The sequence below is a fragment of the Lepisosteus platostomus genome, chromosome 5 (assembly GCF_059453375.1).
Source record: "Lepisosteus platostomus isolate fLepPlt1 chromosome 5, fLepPlt1.hap1, whole genome shotgun sequence".
Taxonomy (NCBI): Eukaryota; Metazoa; Chordata; class Actinopteri; order Semionotiformes; family Lepisosteidae; genus Lepisosteus; species Lepisosteus platostomus.
The window spans coordinates 24,477,013-24,502,577 of record NC_142615.1 but is presented as its reverse complement, the minus strand read 5'-3'; the positions used below and the strand labels follow the sequence as shown (position 1 = coordinate 24,502,577).

General features: G+C 46.7%; 4 non-coding genes across 4 annotated transcripts; 1 reads left to right on the top strand and 3 right to left on the bottom strand.

The window, feature by feature from the left end:
• Positions 1–590: 590 nt before the first annotated feature.
• Positions 591–663, top strand: trnaf-gaa (transfer RNA phenylalanine (anticodon GAA)). Its single transcript has one exon. It is a non-coding gene; the product is annotated as a tRNA-Phe (tRNA).
• A 744-nt stretch (positions 664–1,407) lies between these two features.
• Positions 1,408–1,479, bottom strand: trnah-gug (transfer RNA histidin (anticodon GUG)). Its single transcript has one exon. It is a non-coding gene; the product is annotated as a tRNA-His (tRNA).
• A 14,485-nt stretch (positions 1,480–15,964) lies between these two features.
• On the bottom strand, positions 15,965–16,047 carry trnal-uaa (transfer RNA leucine (anticodon UAA)). Its single transcript has one exon. It is a non-coding gene; the product is annotated as a tRNA-Leu (tRNA).
• Positions 16,048–23,437: 7,390 nt separating this feature from the next.
• Positions 23,438–23,510, bottom strand: trnaf-gaa (transfer RNA phenylalanine (anticodon GAA)). Its single transcript has one exon. It is a non-coding gene; the product is annotated as a tRNA-Phe (tRNA).
• Positions 23,511–25,565: the final 2,055 nt, after the last annotated feature.

The following is a 25,565-nucleotide window of genomic DNA, read 5'->3' as shown; positions in this document are numbered from 1 at the left end:
TCAGGTCTCTGCACAGGAGCTAAGCTGCCCTCATCTCCTCTGCTCTGCGGCTCCTGCGGAGTGGAGTCCCGCCTGGAGCCGTGTTTGCAGGCGGCGGCTCCCCGCGCCCTGTCTGTGCGTCGTGTCCAAGAGCTCCTGGGAGGAAGAGAGAGCCCTCCCACTCGGGGGCTTTTACACGGTCTGTGTGAGGAGGGGCGGGTGTGTCCAGTAGCTTATCGAGCGAAAGCCTGGGGCGGCGGAGAGCTGTGATCGTGCAGACCTTGAGGTGTCACCTTTTTGTCTGCTTTCCCGCCCCCCCTCCGCCCAAGCTCTGCTCCAAAGTAGCCCGGCAACCCCTCACACCTGCACGTGTCACAACCTAAGGTGCGGTCATGAGACACCCATGGGGTGTCGTTCTGTTCTTGCTAATTGTTTCCTGCCCGTCGCAGGCAGGAGTCCATGCGAGGAAGATGCGCTGGACAGAGCTCAGAGGGCGCAGCTGGGTGGCTTTCCTTCTGAGTGACGTTCCTGCAACACTCTCCCGCTACTCTTGGTGCGCTCATGCCACAACACAGGAAGGCTGGAGCAGGTGGCTGTGGGCTTTGCGCACCGCCGAAATAGCTCAGTTGGGAGAGCGTTAGACTGAAGATCTAAAGGTCCCTGGTTCGATCCCGGGTTTCGGCATTTTGTTTCATCGCGCCCTTTGTTCCTCTCTCCAGCGCCACCTGCCTAAAGTGACGCGTCCCTTTCTCAGCCCGAAACACAAGCGAGACACCAGCAGCGATCCCTGCAGGTTTCCGTAGTGTTTCGCCTAACACGCGAAAGGTCCCCGGTTCGAGACGGGGCGGAAACAGCCTCGTTTTGCACGCTCCTGTACTTCACAGAGGTCTTGAGCGACCGGACATTTGTTCCCAATGTATTTCCGGTGCCTTCGTGAACTCTTGTACCAAACGCACTTTCCTTCTGTACGCGGAGCCGATCATTTGCAATTGGGCTGTGCCGACAGACCAGGACGAGCTCTGTCGGCTCAAAAGCAGCGCAGGACCTGCAAGAACAACAGAAAGATTAGCATCCAGCGGGGGCCTCTTAGTGAGCCCAAGAGCTCATCAAGAATCGGCTCCAGCAACAGGGCTGGGCGCATTGTTCCATTCTCCGCCCACTCTCGGTGTAAACAAGTCCCTCCTGGTCTCTGCTTGAAATGCACTTTCCTGCGTTTGCTTTGGTGTAACTGGCCTCCCCTGCATGGGCGAATGTGAAGAAGATCCTTAGTAAGTCATTAAAGAAAACCGAGAAGAGGTCGGAGTGGCCTCTGTCGTTCATCAACGATCCAGTCAGGCAGTACTCCTCTGTAAAGCGCCGTTCGTTCACATCGATTGGCTTTTTTTTTGCCTTCATTCGTGCGAGTAGTAAAAGCAGACGCCCCTATTCTGCCGTGACCCGGATTCGAACCGGGGTTGTTGCGGCCACAACGCAAAGTACTGACCACTATACGATCACAGCGAGTTACCGAGACACACGCGGCAGGGCGGAAAGGGCTGTGCTCTCTTCGTGTGACATAATTCGGAAAAGTCCTGACGTTGCATTTCAACTGAGCCCCAGTATACATCGACCCTTCGACACTCTGAGTGACAACTCTCTTGCGTGTTAGTAGTATAAAGCGACACCTTTCGTCAAACTTTTGACAGGTACCACGCCCCCTTTTCCATCCAATGGTCGTCCACGGTGTTTGGTTGTCCCGCCCCCCAGCCATCCAATGGCGTGTTGTTATTTGTGCATGTCCCGCCCCCTCAGGAGCCAATGGTGTGGTTCGGAACCCCCACCGGCCGGTCGCCCCGGCGCCTCGGGGTCCCAAAGCCCCCAGCCGGCGCATCCCTGGGTGTGTGCGAGTGTGTATTGGTTCGGAATGGGGAGCATGTCTGCCGCGGGGTTGAGTGCGCTCTATTATAACCCTAGGAAATTGGGCAGTTACGGCGGCGCAGGGGGTCTGTTGCGGGCCGCGAGATCCCGGGGTGTGCGCGGCGCCAGCCGTGGCCGGGTGGTCGAGTGGCTGTCCGGCCAGGCTGCTTATACGCTGCACAAGCCGGCGCGCGTACGTTTTAAGAGAAACAGGACGCTGGTGTCCGAAATGGACTGGCAGTGGCAGGCCGACTTGGTGGACATGAGAGAACACCACGCGTTCAACGACGGTTTCTGTTACATCTTAATGTGTATAGACATGCTGTCTAAATACGCTTGGGCCGTGCCGCTGAAAACCAAGACTGGTGGGGCCGTGACAGGCGCTTTCCGAAATATACTGCAAGAGGGGCGTGCTCCTAAAAAGCTACAAACGGACGAGGGTAAAGAATTTCTTAACAGGACCTTCCAAAATTTTCTCAAACGTGAGAATATTGAACATTTCAATACGGCCAGCGATGTGAAGGCTAGTGTGGTCGAGAGGTTTAACAGAACTATTAAAACAAAAATGTGGAGGTACCCGACACACAAAAACACCTTTCGTTATATCGACGTCCTTTCAGATCTTATTTACGCTTATAACCATAGTTACCACACGACTATTAAACGAACCCCGGCTTCTGTTACGCCCGACAACTCCCTTGAGGTGTGGAGAACGGTCTATGACGCGCACTTTAAGAGAAAACACTCAAAGTTTTCATTTAATGTGGGTGATCGCGTGCGGGTGTCCAAAATAAAGGGAGTGTTTGAGAAGGGATATGAACAGACCTTCACAGATGAAATTTTCATTGTCAAAGAGCGGTCCGCGGCTCTGAGACCCTATTACAAACTGCAGGACTACGCAGGCGACAATATTAAGGGTTCCTTCTATGCCGAAGAGCTACAGAAGATAAACCCGGATGTTGAGAACGTCTACCGCATCCAAACGATTTTAGCAACCAGGGGTCGTGGCAAAAGCAAACAGCTTTTGGTAAAGTGGCGTGGCTGGAGCGATAAATTCAATAGTTGGGTGAAGGCTTCTGAGGTCCGAGACATATAGAGGTGGTGAAAAATGAACCCCAATGGTTTCTATCTGACGCTGGCCAGTAATTCATCCTCAAAGATGTTTCCAAAGAACACTAACGCCTGCTTCACAGAGCATCTGGCAAAGGCGATTGACCTGGACGGGGGCTGGGAAGTGGGCCTGGTCGAACTACACTATCCGAATACACTAAACACTTTTGATGAAGACGAAGTTTTTCTGTTCATCAGCGAGGAGCTCAAGACTATCTGGACCTGTACCTTACCGAGAGGGTACTACGGCAACATCGAGCAGCTCTTGCATGAAATGAAACGGGCTGCTGAAAAATCCAAGTTATCGGCTGTAAGTCTTAAATACAACCCCATTAGCCGGTCGGTAAGGATTGTTAGTGATAAACGGTTTGTTATGCAGCTGCGTAATCGCCTAGCGCGGATGTTGGGTTTCAATTCGGGTGTAGCGGGTGTAAAATCACCGCACCCCGTCGATATGACTGGCGGATTTAACACCATGTATATATACACCGATATCATAGAACACCAGTTAGTAGGCGACGTCTACGCACCGCTTTTGCGTTGTGTGCCCTTCAGAGGCGTGGATGGTGAATTCGTCACAGTATTGTACGACAAACCCCATTACGTGCCGGTGAGCATCGACCATTTTAACAACATCACTATTGAAATAAAGACGGATCAAAACGAACACGTGTCATTTGCATTTGGAAAGGTCATCGTCAAGCTGCATTTCAGACCTGTGAAAGCGTCAAACATCTAAAAGGATGACGGTCATCAAGAGCTAGGGGATCCTTCTCTGTATACGCACTACTACAAACAACGCTGGCGCTGGTATCGGGGGTATTTTCAGAGCGCTATTTAGAAAAGCCGTGCCTTTTCTGAAACGCGGGTTTGAAATAGCTAAGCCGCACATGGCATCGGCAGCTAAAAACATCGCCAAAGACGTGGTCGGCAACGTTACAAGCGCGGTCATGTCTAAGGTGGCTGCACATCAGCAGGAAGGTTCGGGTCTAGCATACATCCGCAGGGGTGTCAGTAGAAAAAGACAGACGTCATCATCCCACCGTCGGGGGCCGCCGAAACCTGATAAAAGAACGGCTAAGCGCAGACAGGCAACTCATAGAAGCTTCAGGTCGACCAAGAAGAGCGTGACACACCGCAATCAACGCGACACGAAACGAGACATATTTTAAACATGGCTTTTGTTCACGGCGGGTCTGCAGAATGCGCCAAGTCGGAGCTGGACATATTTCAATTAGCACCTACCCAAACAAGCGTCGAGAAAAGCTTTTACATAGAAGTTCCACCCCTCACGGCCCTCACGGAAAACGCACCTCTGGAGTTCTACGTCGCAGGCAACGGTGAAGATTATTTAGATTTAAACAACACGCTGCTCTATTTGACCTGTAAAATAACGGAAGCAGACGGTCGGGACATTGATGCGGCAGCCCGTGTGAGCCTGGTGAACTACCCCATCGCTGCCATCTTCAGCCAGGTTGACATCACCGTAGGAGACCGATTGATCAGCCAGAGCAACAACTGCTATTCTTACAGAGCCTTTATAGAGTCGGTCCTGAACTACAGTGAAGAGACGCTGAAGACGCAGTATTCAACAGGTCTCTTTTACAAAGACACAGCCGGGGAACACGAGTCCACACTTTTGGATGGTCCCAATCAGGGGTTCCGAAAAAGAGCATCATACACGGCGCAAAGCCGAAAACTGGAGCTCCTGGGTCACATTCACGCTGACCTGTTTTTTCAGGACAAACTACTTCTGAATGGCGTAGACCTGAAAATAAAACTCACGCGAAACAGAGATGCTTTCTGCTTAATGAACAACGCCGGAGAACACAAACTGAGCGTACTCTCTGCATCTTTTTTGTGAAAAGAGTCAGAGTGTCACCCGGGGTCAGACTGGGACACGCCGAAGCACTCCTGACGGCCAACGCTAAATACCCCATAGACCGCGTACAGATGAAAGTCTTCAGCCTGCCAGCAGGGAGCCGTGTGTGTAACCAAGAAAACCTCTTTCTCGGGCAGTTACCCAAAGTGGTCATTTTGGGGTTTGTGGACAACGCGGCATTCAGCGGCAGTTTTACCCAAAACCCCTTCAATTTTAAACACTACAACGTTAACTTTCTGGCTCTCTACGCGGACGGGGAACAAATCCCCACTAAACCGCTTCAACCAGACTTCCAGAATGGACATTGCGTCCGTGAATATTTTAATCTGGTGGAAACAGCCGGGAAGCGTCTGAAAGACAAACCAGTTCTGGTGGACCGCGAGGAGTACGCGCGCGGTTACACATTGTTCGCTTTCAACCTCAGCCCCGACGACGAGTGCACAGGACATTATTCACTTATCAAAACGGGTAATCTGAGAGCTGAAATATGCTTCGCGCTCCCGCTACCCACTACAGTTAACATGGTTGTGTACGCGCTGTTCGACAACGTGATAGAGCTGGATATGAGACGTCAAGTCATTTACGACTTCAGCTAAAAAGCACTTGGAGACCACACAACCTGCACATAAAGATGAACACCAAACAGCTGGAAGACATTCTAACCCGAGACCGCTATACCCGAGACAGTTTTCTAGGCGTGTTCCCCAGTGATGCCCTACCGAGCGAGAGACTGGCGCGGCGCCCTCTGAGTTTAATAGTTAATACTCACCCACACGACCGCCCCGGTGAACACTGGCTGGCTATTTACTTACCCGACGACGAGGGCGCAGAATTTTTCGACTCCTACGGATTTTCACCCCAAGCCTTTTTCAAGACGGTCGAACCATTTCGACGTCTGTGTGGTTATTATTTAAAAAGAACACAAAACATGGATGAAAATCAACACAATATTTTTATTATACATTCGCTGTTACAGCGCTCAAGCTTTTTTTAATACATGTTACAGACAAACCATTTTTAAACATATTGCGCACGCTTTTTAATATACATTTCAAGTCATTTAACACAAACACACAGACCCAGAGAAAAAAATGTTACAAAGACAGCCATGTGGGTCTAGGTATTAATGATCGTCTCCTTTCAGCGGTTATCTTAGAGACCGGGTCGACCGTCGACAACTCTACCGGTTGTTTTAAAGTTTTGGCCGACGCGGCACACCCCGGCGGGGCAGCCTTGAATTTTTCAAGTAGCTCTCGGTTACCAGCGTTGGCTAGCAAGGTGCCCGGCACGTTGATTTCAGCCATAGCCTCCATGAACACATCCCAACCTTTTGGCTTCTTACCGCCAGCAACTGCTTGCTGCTGCGTGAGAGCCCTGACAAGATCAATCATGTGAGAGCCCTCAACGGGTGCCCCCTTGTACACAAATTCCCCCTTTTCATTCCAGGCTATTAGTGGTTCATTGCGGGCCATGGTCTTTAACAATATCTCGGCATTTCTCCGGAACCTCTGAGACACGCTGTCCAAAATATACTCAAAGTCAGCCTCGCTCGATGACGGCGGTTGCGCGAACGTACGTGATAGTTCGGTGGGTGCATTTTCCGGTAGTACAACGGTTAATGTCCCCTTTTCGGAAGTCTCCTGGCGTACTAATGTCAAATACCGTTGCAACACCTGGATGTACAATTTCACTTTTTCATATTCGGCCAGATGCGAGTTCTGCAGAATGTCACGCATTTCATCATCCAGGCGACGGGCGGTTATTTATCTTACATCGCTTTCGAACCCAGACCGCTCTCGGAGTCGATCGAGCTGTTTCTGAGGTACCAGGTACATTTTTTCAGCGTGCTCCATTATCGAAGTTGTAGAAGCCCCGTAATCAGTGGTACTGCAATACTCAACAGGGCCCCGATAAAACCACCGGACTGGTTCACCAAGAGTCTCTTTCTTTTAAGAGAAAGACCCTTTCGACTCAAAGTCTTTATAAGCTTACGCTTTCTCTTCAGGGTCCCAAACTGCTTAGCAGATAACGGTATGTTCCCTTTCAAGGTATTCAAGGCGATTTCAGCTATGGCCTGTACAAGATCATTTGTAGCCCCGCAGAGAATAGCTTTCCGCTGTTTGGGGGTGGCTTTTACCAGAAAATTTAAGAGAGTCAGGTTTCTCCGAACGCGTGAAGACATGACGACGCCCCGAACGTGTTTTTTCGACTGAGTCGGTGGTTGTGAGATCACCGACTTTTAGATTTTTTAAACACATAAGCCGTGGCTACATCTGGGGGGAAAAGACCTGTTCGCAAGCGATAGTCATCTGGGGTGTCAGCATTTAAATCCACCAACAAGTAACCGAAAGGTTTTTTAGTAGCGTCATCGAACGCTTCCAAAAAAAAATTTGGCTTTACCGGGGTACATCTGCCGGGACAGGGTTGTAATCTGTAGTTTATCTCTAGGGTTTTTAAACAGCACCATGTACTTTGTATTTAACGCGATGGTTCTACTTTTCCGGCCTTGACAAAACACATTTTGGACGATATACATGATGCTGAGGTTTCGGTGGTGTACGTATTTGGTAAAAGCTTTTTCTATCTCATTATTTTCACACGCAGACTCCATCAAATCATCCACTATAATCAAATTTACTCTACCCGGCGGCAGTAGCTGGTCGTCGGAAAACGACGTCGGTAGTCCTTCTATAAACTGAATGTATGGAAATTTCACAAGCAACTCGTCGTATAGAGGTTGCCAGCAGCTGTAACACCAGACTATGTTTTCGGGTTTACGAGTCATAACGGTATCACCGCTCTCCAAGAGCTGTTTTATAAAATAACTTTTACCGCAATTCGAGGGTCCGGACAAAATGCACGAAAAAGGGTGTTTTAACCTGACATCCATCGTGTTAATATCCGTAGGGCAACGATGTCAAATTTTCTTGCAGCACCCGCTTGTCGTACACCACCTTCTGGGTTTTCTTTAAGGTCCGGGTCTCAATGCGCCAATCCTTTTTAACACGCACGATCATCGGCTGTTGAATAGAAATGTGTTTAAATTCCCGGCACTCTGCATAAGGGTTAACGCCATAGTCAAAAACCAAGTCCCGCAGACTCTCAAAGTTAACTTTTTCACAATTGTTCACATTGAGCGTAATGCCTTTTACCTTTAAACAGGCTTTCCCTCCAGACAGTTTGTACCCGTACGACTTGGGTCCTGTTGACACAAACTCGGTGATGTGTTGACCAGCATCGATTTCGCTGGTCAACACACCCAAGTAGTCGCCCAGTTCCGGATTCCACTCACCCTCCCGGCTCACAAAGATAACGGAATCTGTGTCATGGTAGAGACAACGGCCTTGCAAAGCATTTAGCAGATTGTATAACTCCAAGCGGGCATAGGCGGTTGTAAAGCTAGCGATGAAAATGTTAGTGTTTGAATGGCCCGTATAGTGGTGTTTAGTGTGTTTCCACGTAACACAGGCTGTATTTTCATCGATAAACTCGCAGGCTGACACCTCATGATATGGCGTAAATAAGTACCTGAACAATTCATCGGGGTTTCTCACAATGGTGGTCTGTGGTAAATTGTCTCTTTGCCCATACTTGCCCCACAAACTGTTCAAGGCAATTTTTGAAAGCTGTCTTTTGGCCGGATTCTTTTTAATGTTGCCGGGGTCCAGCCGGACACCCTCTTTTTCATAATATTCGCAGATATATCTTTGTTGTTTCTAGACATCTGTACACCACTCTGGAAACCCCGAAGCTTCCTGCTTCCCTTTCAGATGCAGTTTGATGTAGTCGGTAAAAAGATCGTGTGAGGCCTTTTCGAAATGCCAAATTTAGTAAATTTTACACACTCTATACCCCAGGTCTAAGGCCTTCTGTAATTCGGGGGTGCACCAGACACCAGTCAAGGCGCGATCTTCATCACCGTGCTCACAGGGGGTGGTCTGTTTTGTTTCAGCACACGTACGACACAGCGTGAAAAACAGTTTTTTGTCAATTTTGGTTGGAAGAACTGGAAAGTACAAACGTCTGGGTGGGTAAACTTTCACCTTCGCTAAACCGAAATACCGTTTAAAATCTCCAAAGTTGTTATATATTATTCGGGGATGCCCCAGTGGGTATTTTTTAGTTTTGTTCACAAACGGATACAGACTGGTTAAATCATAGTAATGAATTTTTTCACCGGGCTGCGCTGTGTAATGCAAATAAATAGCATTTGTTCTCCCCGAAAAAGCGAATCGCGCGGTTGCAGAGGCTCTGGTAACTGCGCAGCTGTTAGAAATTTACCCAAGTCTCCATTTTCAACAAGCGTGTCTCTGAACTCATGCTCCCACAAAACACGCACGTTAAAACCTCTCATTTTGAGAAAATTAATTTTAACCATCGTCTTTCTGTACAACCAGCCAAAAGTAGTGTTTGTCAGCGGATTAAAATCGTTTTCACAATAACAAACGCTACAACCGTGAAAAAAGCAACCGTTGAACTCAAAGGCTGTCGGCACTCTGTCAATTACAGCATAACCATCCAGAAAATATGGGCCAACCTTGAACTCACAGGCCGTGGTTAACGTGTGTTGGATTTTAACGGGCTCTGTGTGTTCGATGTACATAAGCCACTTTAACTAACCCCCCCCCCCCACACACACACACCGCATGTCTCCAAAACATCTCAAATTATCTCTAATGAGCCCGATGTTATGCCCCAGATTGTGAAAGCAGTAGTTTATTGCATCTTCAAACACTGTTTAAAGAGGGTCCTGGTTGATGACTGCCCGGCCTGTTTGATTGACCATCCTGGGCAGCGGGGTCACACATGCCTGTCTGTCGGCTACACAGATGGGTTTGAAGATGTGATGTTTGCCGCTTTAGAAATTTATAAGTCTCATAGTTTAGCCTGAATTTTATCGACTGTTCTGTACACCGCCAGGTGTCTGGGTTCGTACACCATTAGAAATGACACTGAGCGGTGCATAAAACAGTTGCTGAAAAATATAATTGAGGACCGCTCCCCATACGAGCATGTACACACCATACTTGAACAGCTGGATGAAAAATTAGTAGATGTGACTTTTGATGCGTTGCAAAAGAAACACTATTCTTATTTTTACAGACGCAGAAAAAAAGATCTATGTAAAATGTGAATACAGATTTCACTCTGTTTTACAGACCCGGGTGTGCCATCGTCCGAAGAGTGAAGAATTTCGAATGTATACGTCTGAATGCTTACTAAGAGTGCTTTACACACTTCTCTCTACAAAGCTTGATATGCAAAACAAAGAGTCGAATGCTAATATCCTTAAATTTGTTAAAGAGATAGATGTGTATGTCAAGAACTTGAGTGAAATTATTGCAGATCTGATTTTTTCAGATCAGAAATGGAAGCCTGGGGTGTAGGGGAAGCCTACAGTGTGTATTCCAAAATACAGTGTGTTTTGCACAGAACCTGTGGTAACACCATCCCGCTGATTACGCAGGCAAATGTTTTTGCTCTGCTAGATCGGATCGCCCAGTGTGGTTCGCATGGCTTTAGACATGGGGAGCGGAAGGGGGTTATGAATGCTTTTTCAGATGCCTCAAAGTTTCTCAGCAATGTTGGGGTGGTGGTTACATGTACCGAACTAATTTTCCGCACCAACATTTAATTGTTGAATGCAAACAGGAGCCGGTAACGCGTGTGTGCTGCGTTGTTTCAGTGTTTGAAACACCTACTGTTGAAATAAATCGGTTCACATTTCACATGGTGTTTGTCCTGTGAGTTCTTTCCGTGAGACTTTACGCAGTCAGTGTGTGTGTGCTTACAACCCTGCTGCTTTTGAGACACGGCTTGTGCAGCGTATAAGCAGCCTGGCCGGACAACCACTCGGCCACCCGGCCGCGGCTGGCGCCGCTCACACCCCGGGATCTCGCAGCTCACACCAGACTCTCCATGCCGCTGTAACTACCCGATTCCCTAGGTTTATAATAGAGCGCACTCAACCCCGCTGCAGACATGGTCCCCTTCCAAACCAATACACACTTTCACACACCTAAAGCGAGGGATGCGCCGTCTTTGGGCTTTGGGACCCTGAGGCTCCGGACCGACTGGCCGGGGGGGAAGGCGGGAGTTCCGACCCTTAACAACACACCATTGGCTCCTGAGGGGGCGGGACATGCACAAATAACAACACGCCATTGGCTGGCAAGGGGGTGGGACAGCCAACCACCGCTGACTCCCATTGGCTGGAAAAGGGGGCGTGGTACCTGTCAAAAGTTTGACGAAAGGTGTCGCTTTATACTACTCAGAACACATGTAAGACTTACACACAGCTTTTAATATGCTATAGTGAATTTGCAGGTATCCTGGGGAGGGAAGAGAACTGATATTAAGGAAATACATATTTAAAGGGGATGTAAGTATTAAATGTGTTTTGTCACATCTGGGTGTTAACTGAATAACTTTTTAGCATTATTTATTGTGTTTTGACTCTATACTTGTGTTTCTCAGGAGACAGCAGAAATATTGATGTTTACATTTATATTCACATATAAATGATATTGACTTAGGTACTCCACTATTTACTTGTAGTTTGACTGGTGTCAAAAGTTGAAAATCTCTGCAAACATCAAGATGTCTAAGGACGTGGAAAGAAACTCAATCACATTTAGAGAAGGTAATGTTTAGATCGGATTAATTCGAAGTGTGTCTCTGGGTGCGTTTGATCTACCAACGTTGTGTTTAACTGAAGGACACCCTGACTGAGTGTGCCATAGAAACTGACATTTTTTGTATTTTTTCTACATTCACAGATTTTTGTCATTGTCATTTTCTTGCAGCTGGCAGTAATTCTTTTGCACTGATAAGAAAGATGAGCATTTTATCTTTCGCAATGTGTGGATTTCTTGAAAAACAAGTTGTGTCAAAAGCGAAATGAAAACTTCATTTAAACATAATGCAGAAGCATATTGTCTGTAACAATAAACTGAGGGTGAAGACAGGAAGTAAGGCACTGCTGGGATTTGAACCCAGGATTTCCTGTTTACTAGATTGACATTTTAACCAACTAAGCCACAGCGCCGGCAAAGCACTGCCCTTTTTCAGCCAGTTGGACACACTGCTCTGTTATATCTTCGTTCGGTGTGCAGTGAGCCTGCTCACTGAGCAAGTTGAGAAAGGATGTGAAATGGCTTTTATCCGCCAATTTCATTACCAGGGAGCTTAATATGCTTTTGATTATCTACAGGGTGTCTAGTGCAACACAGGCGATGGACTGCTGGGATTTGGAGCCAGGATTTCCCGTTAACTAGACAGGTGCTTTAACCAACTAAGCCACGGCGCCGGCAGAATTCTCCTCTTTTACTGCCCCTTGGACACACCGCTCGGAGACACCTGCGTTCAGTAAGCTGAGTCGGCTGGCTGAGCATGTTGCCTCCTTTACATTTGGGCCCCGACACTAAGAGAAACGTACAGAAATGGCTTTTATCGGGCACTTTTCATGTCCAATGCGCTTGACATCTCCCACGGGCGACAGAGTTCGACACTTTTCCTTTCTTTCTTTCTTTCTTCTTTCTGTACTCTTTGATGAAAAAAAAAAAACGAGTAATCATGTAAGGGAAAATGTCTTTTTTCATGGAGAAAACGTGCACCAGGAAATGTTGTGTTTAGAAGAAGTGAGTTAACATGAAAAGTGACCTAATTTACCGGAGCAAATGCTCACCTAGCAAGGTCTGCTTTACTACTAGAGAGACGTAGAGTGAAAGACGTGATAATTTCACGCCATTGTGGAACAAAACGCTATTTTCTTTAAATTATAAATCAATTAGAAATTCAGAGCGACACATAAAGGCTTTGTCTGCTTAAAAGTGATGATTTTTAAAAACTGATAAAAATTTGTAAAACATGTTTCTCACGTAGAAATTTAAGATGGGGGTGGGGTATTACTAGTAGTGGCGCTGAACTCACCATGGTGCAATTCATTTATGTGACGGACTAGTGGTTTAATGGATAACGCGTCTGATTTCGGTTTATTAGATTGTCGATTCGACTTCTACCGGGGTTGTGTGATTTAAATCAGGCTCCTCAGAAATAGATGTCCGTTATGTAAATAGACCGCACCTGAAAGCAAACGTTGGGTCTGGTTTCCTTTCTTTCCTGCATGAAATAGCAAATCGTTACAAAAAACACCAGCTAATGTCCAATAGCGTTAGTCATTTAAGCAAACATGAATATACTGTAAGGTCTTGGTACATGGGAGTGGATTTCAACCACAATTAAAAAAGGACAAATTATAATTACAGGCTTCAGACACTTTTTCATACAAAAGTGACCAAACACTCCCTAACTTTCAGGTTTGCTTGAACCTGTAACAAAAAAAGCAGTCTGAAACTTCCATTCTCTGATGTCACTGTCTCTAAAGCCGGACGTGATGTTTCACGGATGTGTAGTATGCCTTTTCTCTTGTCATGTTCATGATGATTCACTGAATAAGCTCCTGACTGGGTGTTCTGTACTGCACTGTTACTTTGTTCGATTACCTATGTGGTGTACAGCTAAAACCCGACTGCGTGGTGTAATTTCCAGGTTCAGCACCAGCAGCACCTGCAAACTCATCAGCTGACCTTGACGTGATTTGAACATGCAACCTTCTGTTCTGTAGTCAGACACGCTACCGTTGCGCCACGAGGTCGCTCGCCACAAGTGCTTTTAATTCCCCCAAAGAGAACAATCAGCGTCCCTGAAAAAGATTTTTTTTCATTCTCTCCTGTGTGGAGCGCCGCTCTTCCAACGAGGGTCTCTTCTTCCCAGACCACAGATTATTCTTTCCGCCCGGCTCTCTCACAGAGAGCAGACACACCGTCTCCACTGATGTGTTTACTACATCTATAGATCTGACTTCCTACAGCCCCGATATTCCTGGACAGGATATTTACCACCAGCCTCGTGAACTTCTCATCTTGACCTCTCCCAGGAGGAGCACAATTAACACAGAATCCTCTCTCCATTTAGCAAATAACACAAAACACTGTTTACCTGTCAAGACAGAAAACCGGGCTGCTCCAGGTGAGGCTTGAACTCACAACCGCAGCATGACTCCACTAATCATGTCATTTTACAAAGCCTGAACCTGGAAAGAGATTGGAAGCCGAAAAGTTATGGTGTTTTTTTAATACTTGCCTACTCTTTCAATTGTTCCGTCAAGTCTTTTATTTGGGAGTACTTTCAATTGATGTTAATCCTTGTCCCGATACACGTTCTGGGCCATGGTGCATCTTGAATAATGTTCTTATAGGCTTCAGTTTGGAAAAGTGCGCTCTTCAGAAGCTACCAAAACCGCTAATGGTTACATAACACTTAATGCAAAAGCAACGTTCGGGTTTGAAAAAAAATATTACTTGCTATGAATACAAACACTGTTACAGGAGGCGTGTTAGGGATATTTTAGCTTAGATCATCAATTCATCTTACATTTCTTCTCCATCTATATCAACAGCGTCATCGCTACTGAGCGCTAAAGGCAGGTCCTGGCAATACAATCTTCTTTAGAAAACATTTTTAAAACTATTTCCACTACCATACGTAAAGTAAAAGATAGCGATTGCACGCAACGAATAAAATCTCTTTTCCAGGGATGTTGTAGTTAGATGCAAATTACAATAGAAAATGTATCAGCTTTAACATTTTCTTTTGGATTCACAGGACAGTCAGCATGAGTCATCAAAGAGCCTGTAGTGGCAAGAAGTTTAAAAGCGCACAAGTGATCTGTCTTTGGTCAAAGGAATTGCTGGAGCAGTAGGACGCAGAGCAATATCTAGCAGCTGTAGACGATGTTTGGGGAAGAGATAATTCTGTTTTCAGCACAGGGAGTGAGAATGAGCTCAGTCCGGCTCCCAGCAGAATCCATTCTGGTTTGGTTACTGTCAGACTGTGCGTCTGAGGCTCTTTGGATCGCAACGTGAAAAAAAAAGAACAAAAAACATTTGCTCACATCTTGTGATTTCCACGAGAGAAAGAGAAGATATCACTTTTAAAAAAATCAAAACTGAAGATTTGGATCCGGGACCTCATACTTGTTAAATGATTAAAATAATAATTATGAAAATATCATGTTGTGTTTCTGCAACATATCGTGCACAGTATGCCATTTTTTTCTAAAAATACAGTAGATTGTACTTAATAAAAATGTACAATTCACCGCTGATATAAACAGATTTGTGATGTGTTTGCCTTTGTTAGCATTTGTTTAAAAAATAAGTTCACAATACGATAAAAAACACAGAAAGCACAAACGTAATAATATAATGATACAAAATCAATACCAAATCATAAAGCCAATTAAGTACCTATCCTTTGAAAACAGTGACATTTGTATCTACTTTTGAATTACAAATCAGACAGCGTAGTCCCTTAATTCAAAGATCAGATCTCGGCCAAAACAAGACAACCAGATGTTAGCTGAATTCGGAACAAGAGCCACTGCTTCATCGTTTATTGAGCTTTTGATCAACGTCTGAGTGAAAAAGATTCGCTATTTTAACTATTTGATTAAAGTTCACAAAAGCACCTTTCTTCGAGCTGGAGTCGAAACAGCTACTTAAGGATTCCTAACTGTTTCTAATACAGTCAGCCGCGCTACCAACTGAGCTATCGAAGGGATTTAAAGTGCTCCTCTCTGGCACATATTGCCCTACGTAGTGAAATATTCCGGGTACTTAAATTCCAGTTCGACATCAAGTTTCCAACTCGTTTCCTTAGTCTTGTTTACCTTGAATTTAAGCCACAAACCAGGATTCTACTGTATAATCTTCCGGGGATGTTACAAAATGTTTGATGGGGCATCAATCATTACAGGCGGAAATTCACTCCTTTTTTTTCTCGATGCATCATATTAAACATTTCATTTGGATCGAGAAGAGGATCACCATGAGAAACAGAACAAACTGTTTGATTCCGGCTTTATTGGGAGCTGTATCACAGCTAATGCATGTAAAGCCTTCAGTATGCGATAGTGAGAGTTCAGTTATGCCAGGGAGTGGGAGTGAAGAGAACTGAACTGAAATTTAGTAAATTCATATTTAAATAGAGTGTAAATCATCAAAGTGTTCTGTCACTTAAAACTTATTACAACACTACCAGGAGTGGGGATTGAACCCACGTGGACATTTGTCCATTAGATCTTAAGTCCAACGCCTTAACCACTCGGCCATCCTGGTCTCCAGGTAGGTGCTGTTCAGTTGTTTAACATTTAAATATGATTCAACAATTAAAAAAAATTAAACCAGCGCCCTGTCACAGAAACGTACCCCGGTCACCCGCGCAACAAGCAGGGGTACTCAGCACTATACTAACGAGGAGCACTTGTCCGGAGCTGAGCGTGAGCTCTGTTTACGGTCAGCAGTCATTTCCTCTTTTCCAAAGACATTTTCGCCTGCTCTCAGTAATTAATGTCGGTTTGAAGTCTGTTCCTGTTGTCTCCACTCTTGACAAAGAGCAGCCTTTCGTAGGAGACTCCCTCTCTCAAGAAGTTTGCCATCACCCTGCAAGAGAGAAGAGCCAACCGGGATAAACAGCTTGAAGTTCGAAAAAGATGTTGGCACGCCTGTAGCATTTACACGAAACCTCTTAGAGTTGTGAGAATACTTCCTTTGTGTATAAAATACATTGTGAATGCTTTCTCAGCCTTTACTTTTTCGTTTTTATGATATTTTTTTACCAAGCATGAATATTCTTTTGTCCATATCTCCGCAATGGAAGCACAGAATGCCTTCAAACCAAATGCATTTTAAAGACCACGCCTTGTGGATATTTCCACAGCCTTTACATCAAACTATCAGTGAGCTAATTATCTTTTTTTAAACCTCCGGTTTTTCATCGATGCGTAATCACGCACGAACTGGAACCCGGGGGACCGCTGTGTGCACACGTTCACAACGCGAGAAATACTGTTCAATACGGCTTCATGCGAAAAACCCGTATATGACCATAGGAAGCAGAACAGCGCAGTCTCCAATTACCCAGACTGTAAGCCCGGGAATAAAGCTTTGTTTGATTTCTGAAACCCTTCCTTTACGTACTGTTTTCATTCAGGTAAGGGTCAACTATATTCACAATACTACTGACAGCAGCAAGATTAAAATATTCTTTACTCAGCGGCTTATTAAAAACAGCTCCCATGATGTTCATACCGACTTTTTACACAGAACACTGACACAGCTTTGTGTTCTGAATCTCTTTTTCTTGTGCTTTTATTTAATGTGGCACAATGCACTGGGATAGGGGTATTCTGTTCACAAACCAATAGCATTTAAACCAAAGCACCCACAATGCTGAAAGTAAGTGTTTTGCACACTAAGCAGGTCCTCTGACTTTTCCCAGCTTTGTTTTGGGTTGTGGAACCTTTATTTTTTTATGATTTTCTGAAGATAACAATACAGGTAATACACTGGGATAGGTGGGTTGACTTCATGGCTCAATAGCATTTCTAATACAACAGCCAAACTGCTGAAATCAAGTGTTTTACACACCAGACAGGCCCCCTAACCTTATACAACCTTGCTGTGGCTGGTCAATATAGTTGACCCTTTTTGGAAAGCTTTCTCAGCCCGAAACGCAAGCGAGACACCAGAAGGGGTGTGTGCAGGTTTCCGTAGTGTAGCGTCTATCATGTTTGCATAACATGTGAAAGGTCCCTGGTTCAGAACCAGGTGGAAACAGCCTCTTTTTGGGTTCACAGAGGTCTTGAGCGACCGGTCATTTGTTCCCAGTGTATTTCTGGTGCCTTCATGCACTCTTGTACCAGGACCTGCAAGAACAACAGAAAGATTAGCATCCAGCGGGGGCTTCTTAGTGAGCCCAAGATCTCATCAAGAATCGGCTCCAGCAACAGGGCTGGGCGCATCGTTCCATTCTCCGACCACTCTCGGTGTAAACAAGTGCCTCCTGGTCTCTGCTTGAAATGCACTTTCCTGCATTTGCTTTGGTGTAACTGGCTTCCCCTGCATGGGCGAATGTGAAGAAGATCCTTAGTAAGTCATTGAAGAAAACCGAGAAGAGGTCGGAGTGGCCTCTGTCGTTCATCAACGATCCCCTCAGGCAGTACTCCTCTGCAAAGCGCCGTTCGTTCACATCGATCGGCTTTTTTTTGCCTTCATTCGTGCAAGTAGTAAAAGCAGACGCCCCTATTCTGCCGTGACCAGGATTCGAACCGGGGATGTTGTGGCCACAACACAAAGTACTGCCCACTTTACGATCACGGCGAGTTACCGAAACACACGTGGCAGGGCGGAAAAGGCTGTGCTCTCTTTGTGTGACATAATTCGGAAAAGTCCTGACGTTGCATTTCAACTGAGCCCCAGTATACATCGAACCTTCGACACTCTGAGTGACAACTCTCTTGCGTGTTTTCTCATATTTATGTAGTTTGCTTGCATGATGCCGGGAACAGCGTGGTTGTTCGCTGCCATATGGTCTAGCACTTAGGGTTCCTTGTTTTCACCCAGGCGGCCCGGGTTTGACTCCCGGTATGAGAACGTGTCAGTTTTGCCTCCTGCTTTCCAAAAGATCAGCACCGTGTACGAAGGAGCCGCATTAAAACCACTCGAACGTGCGAGAAGAGGGGGCGCTTGTTTCCAGCCGAAACTTCTCGCGTGTGAGACAAGCTGATCATCGCTGCAGGAGGTGGGAGGGTTACTCTGGTAGACAGGGCTGACCTTCGGCAATAGGATTTATACTCTCCAAGATGATATTTGCACTTTCTGGAGAGGCGATTTTCTCCACTTCAGTAGCCCGATTTCGTCGATTGCGTGGAGAGGGCTGTAGAATGTGGCGCCGCCTTTCCTGCTCCGTCCATGACAGGCTTGCCGGTCTCTGGAGAGAGAGCACGGTCCATCAGCGCACTCCAATAAAGGCACTGGAAGCAGCTGAATCGCATTGGCGAAGTTCAGCGCTGGGCCGCTGGGTACATCTTACCACCGTTTCCGTAGTGTAGTGTTTATCACGTTTGCCTCACACGTGAAAGGTCCCTGGTTCAAAACCGGGTGGAAACAGACTTCTTTTGTCGTCACGCACAAAAGGGGATTGGGGATTCGCCTAGCGCTGTGATCGAACAGACCCACTGGACCCACCTCTTAGTGTGGCGGGATCTGTACAGTGCATGTCACAGCGCATCCTGCTTTCACTTCAAGGCGCGTCCTGATGCACCCCAGTCTCCCGCGTGACAGGTGGGGACAGGTGACAGGTCCTATACTAACGAGGAAGACATCGCTCTCTCTGACCCCCGGCATCGTGTCCCGACCCACCGTGCTGGAAGCCGACGCGTGCTGTGATTCCTTTACGGAGCAGAAATGACAACCGAGGAGCCGAGAGATCATTTCAGCAATTCAGCATTTCGAAAACACAAACGACCAACTCGGAATGACTTGCTTTTGACGCTTTTCAAAGCGTTCTTTATGCACGACGACTGCGCCGCCTAGCAGATACAAATGGGTTGTACAACTTTGAAGTAGCAAATGGAAGAGGGCTAAGTCCCCTCTCTTTTAGCCCAGGTTCGATCTGTCTCCCAGAATCACCAGGGCACACACACACACTGTCTTGTTTCTCGTACACGTATAGTGTAAAAATTAAGAACCCAGGACGAAGATGTGACACTCGAACAAACTCTTTATTATTTAACCTGTAACTCCGAACCAGTTAGCTCCTAAATTCACTATGGCCTGTGACCCTGAGCAACCGTTATTCCCCGCTCAGCCCTCCATCAATCAACATGCAGTTTCACTGCTGACGCACACAAATATTACACCTTCTCCAGCTGTTATGAATCCCCTCTCTTCAAAGCCTGGTGTGTTTTTTTTTTGGAGATGTTATATATTTTAGAAAGAGCACTGTGACGTCAGAGACACCAGCCAGAGCGCCGGGATCAGAGAGCGAGACCGCGGGAGGCGCGCGGAGCGCACTGCGGAGAGTTATTGATCACTTATCTATCGACAACCTATTATTTCAACTAAAGAACTGTAGAATTAACGATTAACTTCACCGATTGGTGAGTACTGATTCTTTTCCCATTCTTGACCCTTTCCTATTATTTAGGAATTTAATCCTAGAGCTAGATAATTATATTCCAAGTTGATAAATGTGTTTGAGTAACAGTTGAAATGCATTTTCCATTTGTTTACAAATCATAAGTATGGTAACCACGGCAACACGCGCCACGTCACTATGCCTGGCTAGGCGTCTCGCCTTTGTCACAAAGAGCGGCGTGATGTCACGGACAGATACTAATACAAGGGACATTTAGCCTCTGACTGTTCAATGCTGCCAAAGTGCAATTTATGTGGCTCGGAAGGACACGTTTTTAAGAACTGCCCTCACGCCTACGCCAATAAACTCAAAATGAGAAAGGATGAGGCAGTGCTTGTTTCAGCCAAACCGGCCCGAAAAGCCAAAGCAAACAACAAGTCAAACAAAGAACCCTTGTTGGACAAAGACTCTCAGCCTCCAGCCAGGATCTGTCCTGCTGAGGCTCCGGGGCCAGTGGAAGAGAAATCCACTACGCCCCCACAACTGCAGACTGCACCAGACAAGCACGAGGGTTTGAAAACCCCCGAGAACAGCGAGGACCCCTCCCTCACTCCTGCTCCTCAGAACAAGGGCCAGTGTGGGGCCCCCCGGTGGAGCGGGTCCAGCGAGGATACCCAGGATTCAGCGGAGCTGCTTTTCTCAGACTCTGCAAGTCCTACAGATGCCCTCCTCTCCTCCATCCAGTCCATCACGGAGGATCTGCAGCAGCTGGTGGGTGAGGGGGAAGAGGAGACTGGTGCATCGGCTGCACCCCTTTCCCCCAGGAGCTGGACTTGAGGAAAAGGAAAATGACTCTGTTTTCTCCCCGAGCGAGGAGGAAGGAGAGCATGGTGATGGGGACAGCTGGAACCCCTCCACCCCTCCCTCTACCCCCTTCCTTGAAATGGACTCCGTGAACGCTTTTACTGCTGCCACCCTGATGAAGGCTCATTCAGAGGATGGCTGGCAGGAAATTGGTAAGAAGAAAAAGAAAAAGAAGAAGGTAACAGGTGAGACAGAAGAGAAATGTGTTTTGTAAAGACTGGTTCCACTTTCTTATGTAATATGGCTCTAAACATCATTTCTCTTAACACCAGAGGTATCAATGACAGAGTTAAATGCCAGTCTGTCTTTGATCACCTCCAGCAGAGAGAGGGAGATGTGTTGATGTTGCAGGAGTGTGCTTTAGCCTATCAAGAGAGGTATAAAAGCTTTGAAGATAGGTGGGATAAAGGGCCTTCTGATTGGTCAGGGGACAATAACAACAGAACCTCTGGCGTGGCCATTCTTTTCAAAGGATGGGCATTCAAATTGAAAAGTATTCAGAGGGTCATAGATGGCAGGTTGCTGTGTGTGGATGTCGAATGGGGGACCGTTAACCTGCGTCTAATCAATGTGTATTGTCCTACTGACGTGGGAGGAAGGGTGGAGCTACTCAAAGCACTCTCTTCCCTATTGTTATGTAGCACTGACGTGATAGTGGGAGGGGATTTTAATTGTATCTTAGAGCACACAGACAGGCAGTCTAGCTCTCCGATAAAATTGGATTCCAGCTCACTGGCCCTGCAAAACTTAGTTCAAGACTTTAAACTCTCAGACACATATAGATGTATATATCCCACAACAGCAGGATATACACGGTCAGGGAGGAATAGCAGCTCCAGAATTGACTATTGCTTTGTCTCAGAGAGAGTGAAAGTTGTTGGGGTCACTCTTCAGCCTGTCTTCTTCTCAGATCATCAGGCTTTAGGGTGTAGAGTGGAACTCCAGGGCGGGACTGTCTTTGGCCCAGGCCTCTGGAAACTCAACACAAAGCTGCTAGAGAACGAGGGGGTAGTATCCTGCTACAAGGAGAAACTATCACAGTGGCTGTCCTTGCAGTGTCTGTACGGGTCAGTAGGAGAGTGGTGGGAGGAGGTGAAGGTGAGGACAAAGGTCTTTTTCATGGCTGAGGGAAGGAAGGCTGCTGCCAGACGGAGAGGAGTGCTAGCCAGGAAACAGAGGCAGCTGCAGCGTCTCTACACAATGCTGCACAGTGGCTTCGATGTGCTCGAGGATATCACCCTTTTAAAAAAGGACATCCGGAGCATAGCCGAAGAAAGCAGTCGAGGAGTGCTGTTAAGAAGCAGAGTGCAGTTCTTGGAAGAAAATGAGAAGTGTACTCGCTTCTTTTTCAGGAAAGTGGTAGGCTCCAAGTCTGTCATGGAAAGTGTAGTTGATGAGGAGGGAAGAGAGAGTACAGAGCTGAGTGCTATCCTCTCCTGCATCGAGGCCTTCTTGTCACGGACGTCCAAGGGGACTAACCGTGGGGAGCAGGAGGGCGGAAAAAGACCCATATGCGTAGCGGCGAGACGGGAAAAAGGCCCGGGCTCATTAGTGCAAAGAGTTCAGGAATGCCGTATAGAAACCTGTGCCCTCAGGGAGCGGACGTGGGGTGCCCTGGTGCTAGGCGGGTCTCAGGACATCCGAAAGTCAGTGCTGAGCGAGGACAGAGCGCAAGACCCGGAAATATATAGCCTAAGGGAAAGAGAGGGACAGGAAGGACAGCAGACCAGAAACTAGGGACAGGACAGAGAATACCGCCCACTGGCTGCAGAGGGCATGACACTTCTACTTCAGACTGTACAGCTCTACAGAGGTAAAGGATGAAGAAATTCATTTTTTTACCTCAGAGCTAGAAAACCTTTTGAGTGAAGAAGATAGGGAAGTACTTGAGGGGGATTTGACAGTAGAAGAGCTGAGAGGCTATGGAGAGCTTACAGAAGGGGAAAACTCCGGGTGCTGACGGGCTCCCTAAAGGGGTGTCTGCTTTTACTACTTGCACGAATGAAGGCAAAAAAAAGCCAATCGATGTGAACGAACGGCACTTTACACAGGAGTACTGCCTGACTGGATCATTGATGAACAACAGAGGCCACTCCGACCTCTTCTCGGTTTTCTTCAATGACTTACTAAGGATCTTCTTCACAATCGCCCATGCAGGGGAAGCCAGTTACACCAAAGCAAACGCAGGAAAGTGCAATTCAAGCAGAGACCAGGAGGGACTTGTTTACACCGAGAGTGGTCGGAGAATGGAACAATGCGCCCAGCTCTGTTGCTTTAGCCGATTTTTGATGAGATCTTGGGCTCACTAAGAAGCCCCCGCTGGATGCTAATCTTTCTGTTGTTCTTGCAGGTCCTGCGCTGCTTTTGAGCCGACAGAGCTCGTCCTGGTCTGTCTGCACAGCTCAATTGCAAATGATCGGCTCCGCGTACAGAAGGAACGTGCGTTTGGTACAAGAGTGCACGAAGGCACCGGAAATACATTGGGAACAAATGACCGGTCGCTCAATATCTCTGTGATGTACGGGAGCGTGCAAAACGAGGCGGTTTCCGCCCGGTCTCGAACCGGGGACCTTTCGCGTGTTAGGTGAACGTGATAGCCTCTACACTACGGAAACCTGCAGGGACCGCTGCTGGTGTCTCGCTTGCATTTCGGGCTGAGAAAGGGACGCGTCACTTTAGGCAGGGGGCGCTGGAGAGAGGAACAAAGGGCGCGATGAAACAAAATGCCGAAACCTGGGATCAAACCAGGGACCTTTAGATCTTCAGTCTAACGCTCTCCCAGCTGAGCTATTTCGGCGGTGCGCAAATCCCACAGCCACCTGCTCCAGCCTTCCTGTGTTGTGGCATGAGCGCACCAAGAGTAGCGGGAGAGTGTTGCAGGAACGTCACTCAGAAGGAAAGGAACATGTGACCGGTCGCTCAAGACCTCTGTGAAGTACAGGAGCGTACAAAAAGAGGCTGTTCCCGTCCAGTTTCGAACCGGGGATTTTTCGCGTGTGAGGCAAACGTGATAACCGCTGCACTACGGAAACGGTGAGAAGAGGGCCCCACCGGCAGTGAGTATTCAACCTTATTGGATTACTGCTCCCAACCAGTTGATATCAATTTAATTCCTAAGGGTTATGTTCTTGTTTTGAGTATCTCATGTAGACGTTGTAAACAAGTTCAATTACGAAACGGTCTAAATGAATGATATACTTATGTCCTCTTGATATGTGTAACTCTTTGTAACTGAATGAATTTATATCTTTTGTATTCTGTTAAGCCTTACGATAAGATCTGTTAGGTTTGCATGCATATTCTATATATTAACAAATGTATCCTCGTGTATTAGTACCTGTGTGTGCGTTGTTTGAGTTATGTCGCATGGTTGGATTCTAAGACCATTAAAATAATCAATTTTGTGATTTACTGCCACAAAAATAATTGTCCCAGTAAATGCCCAAACCCCTACAGAACTGGTGCCTCGTGAGAGAACACTACAACAGTGTGTGATATCCTGTCCCAGCCTGAGGAGCAGACAGCGAGCCTGTCTCTTAATAATACTAATAATACAGTGTGTGATTCCCTGCCCCAGCCAGAGGAACAGACAGTGAGCCTGTCTCTCAATAATAATACAGTGTATGATCTCCTGTCCCAGCCTGGGAAACAGTGAGTCAGCCTCTCAATAATTATAATACAGTGTGATCTACTGTCCCAGCCAGAGGAACACACAGTGAGCCTGTATCTAAATAATAATAATACAGTGCGTGATCTCCTGTACTAGCCTGAGGAACAGACAGCGAGCCTGTCTCTCAATAATGATAACCTAGTGTGGAATGTCCTGTCCCAGTCTGAAGGACAAACAGTGAGCATGTCCCTCAGTAATAATAGAACAGTGTGTGATCTCCAGTCCCAGCAGGAGGAACAGACAGTGAGTCTGTATCTCAATACTAATAATACAGTGTGTGATCTCCTGTCCAAGCCTGGGGAACACTGAGGCTGTCTCTCAATACTAATAATACAGTGTGTGATATCCTGCCCCAGCCTGAGGAACAGACAGTGAGCCTGTCTCTCAATAATAATAATACAGTGTGTGATTTCCTGTCCCAGCCTGGGGAACAGTGAACCAGATACTCAATAATAATAATACAGTGTGTGATCTCCTGTCTCAGCCTGGGGAACACTGAGCCTGTCTCTCAATACTAATTATACAGTGTGTCATTTCCTGCCCCAGTCAGAGGAACAGACAGTGAGCCCGTCTCTCAATAATAATAATACAGTGTGTGATCTCCTTTCCCAACCTGAGGAACAGACAGGAGTGAGCCAGTCTCTCAATAATAATAATAGAGTGTGTGATTTCCTGTCCCAGCCTGAGGAACAGACTGTGAGCCTGTCTCTCAATAATAATAGTGTGTGATTTCCTGTCTCAGCCTGAGGAACAGACAGTGAGCCTGCCTCTCAATAACAAGCCAATGTGTGATCTCCTGCCCCAGTCAGAGGAACAGACAGTGAGCCCGTCTCTCAATAATAATAATACAGTGTGTGATCTCCTTTCCCAACCTGAGGAACAGACAGGAGTGAGCCAGTCTCTCAATAATAATAATACAGTGTGTGATCTCCTGTCCCAGCCTGAGGAACAGACAGTGAGCCTGCCTCTCAATAACAAGCCAATGTGTGATCTCCTGTCCCAGCCTGAGGAACAGAGAGTGAGCCTGTCTCTCAATAATAATACAGTGTGTGATCCTCTGTCCCAGCCTGAGGAACAGACAGTGTTATCTCCTGTCCCAGCCTGGGGAACAGACAGTGAGCCTGTCTCTCAATAATAATAATACAGTGTGTGATCTCCTGTCCCAGACTGAGGAACAGACAG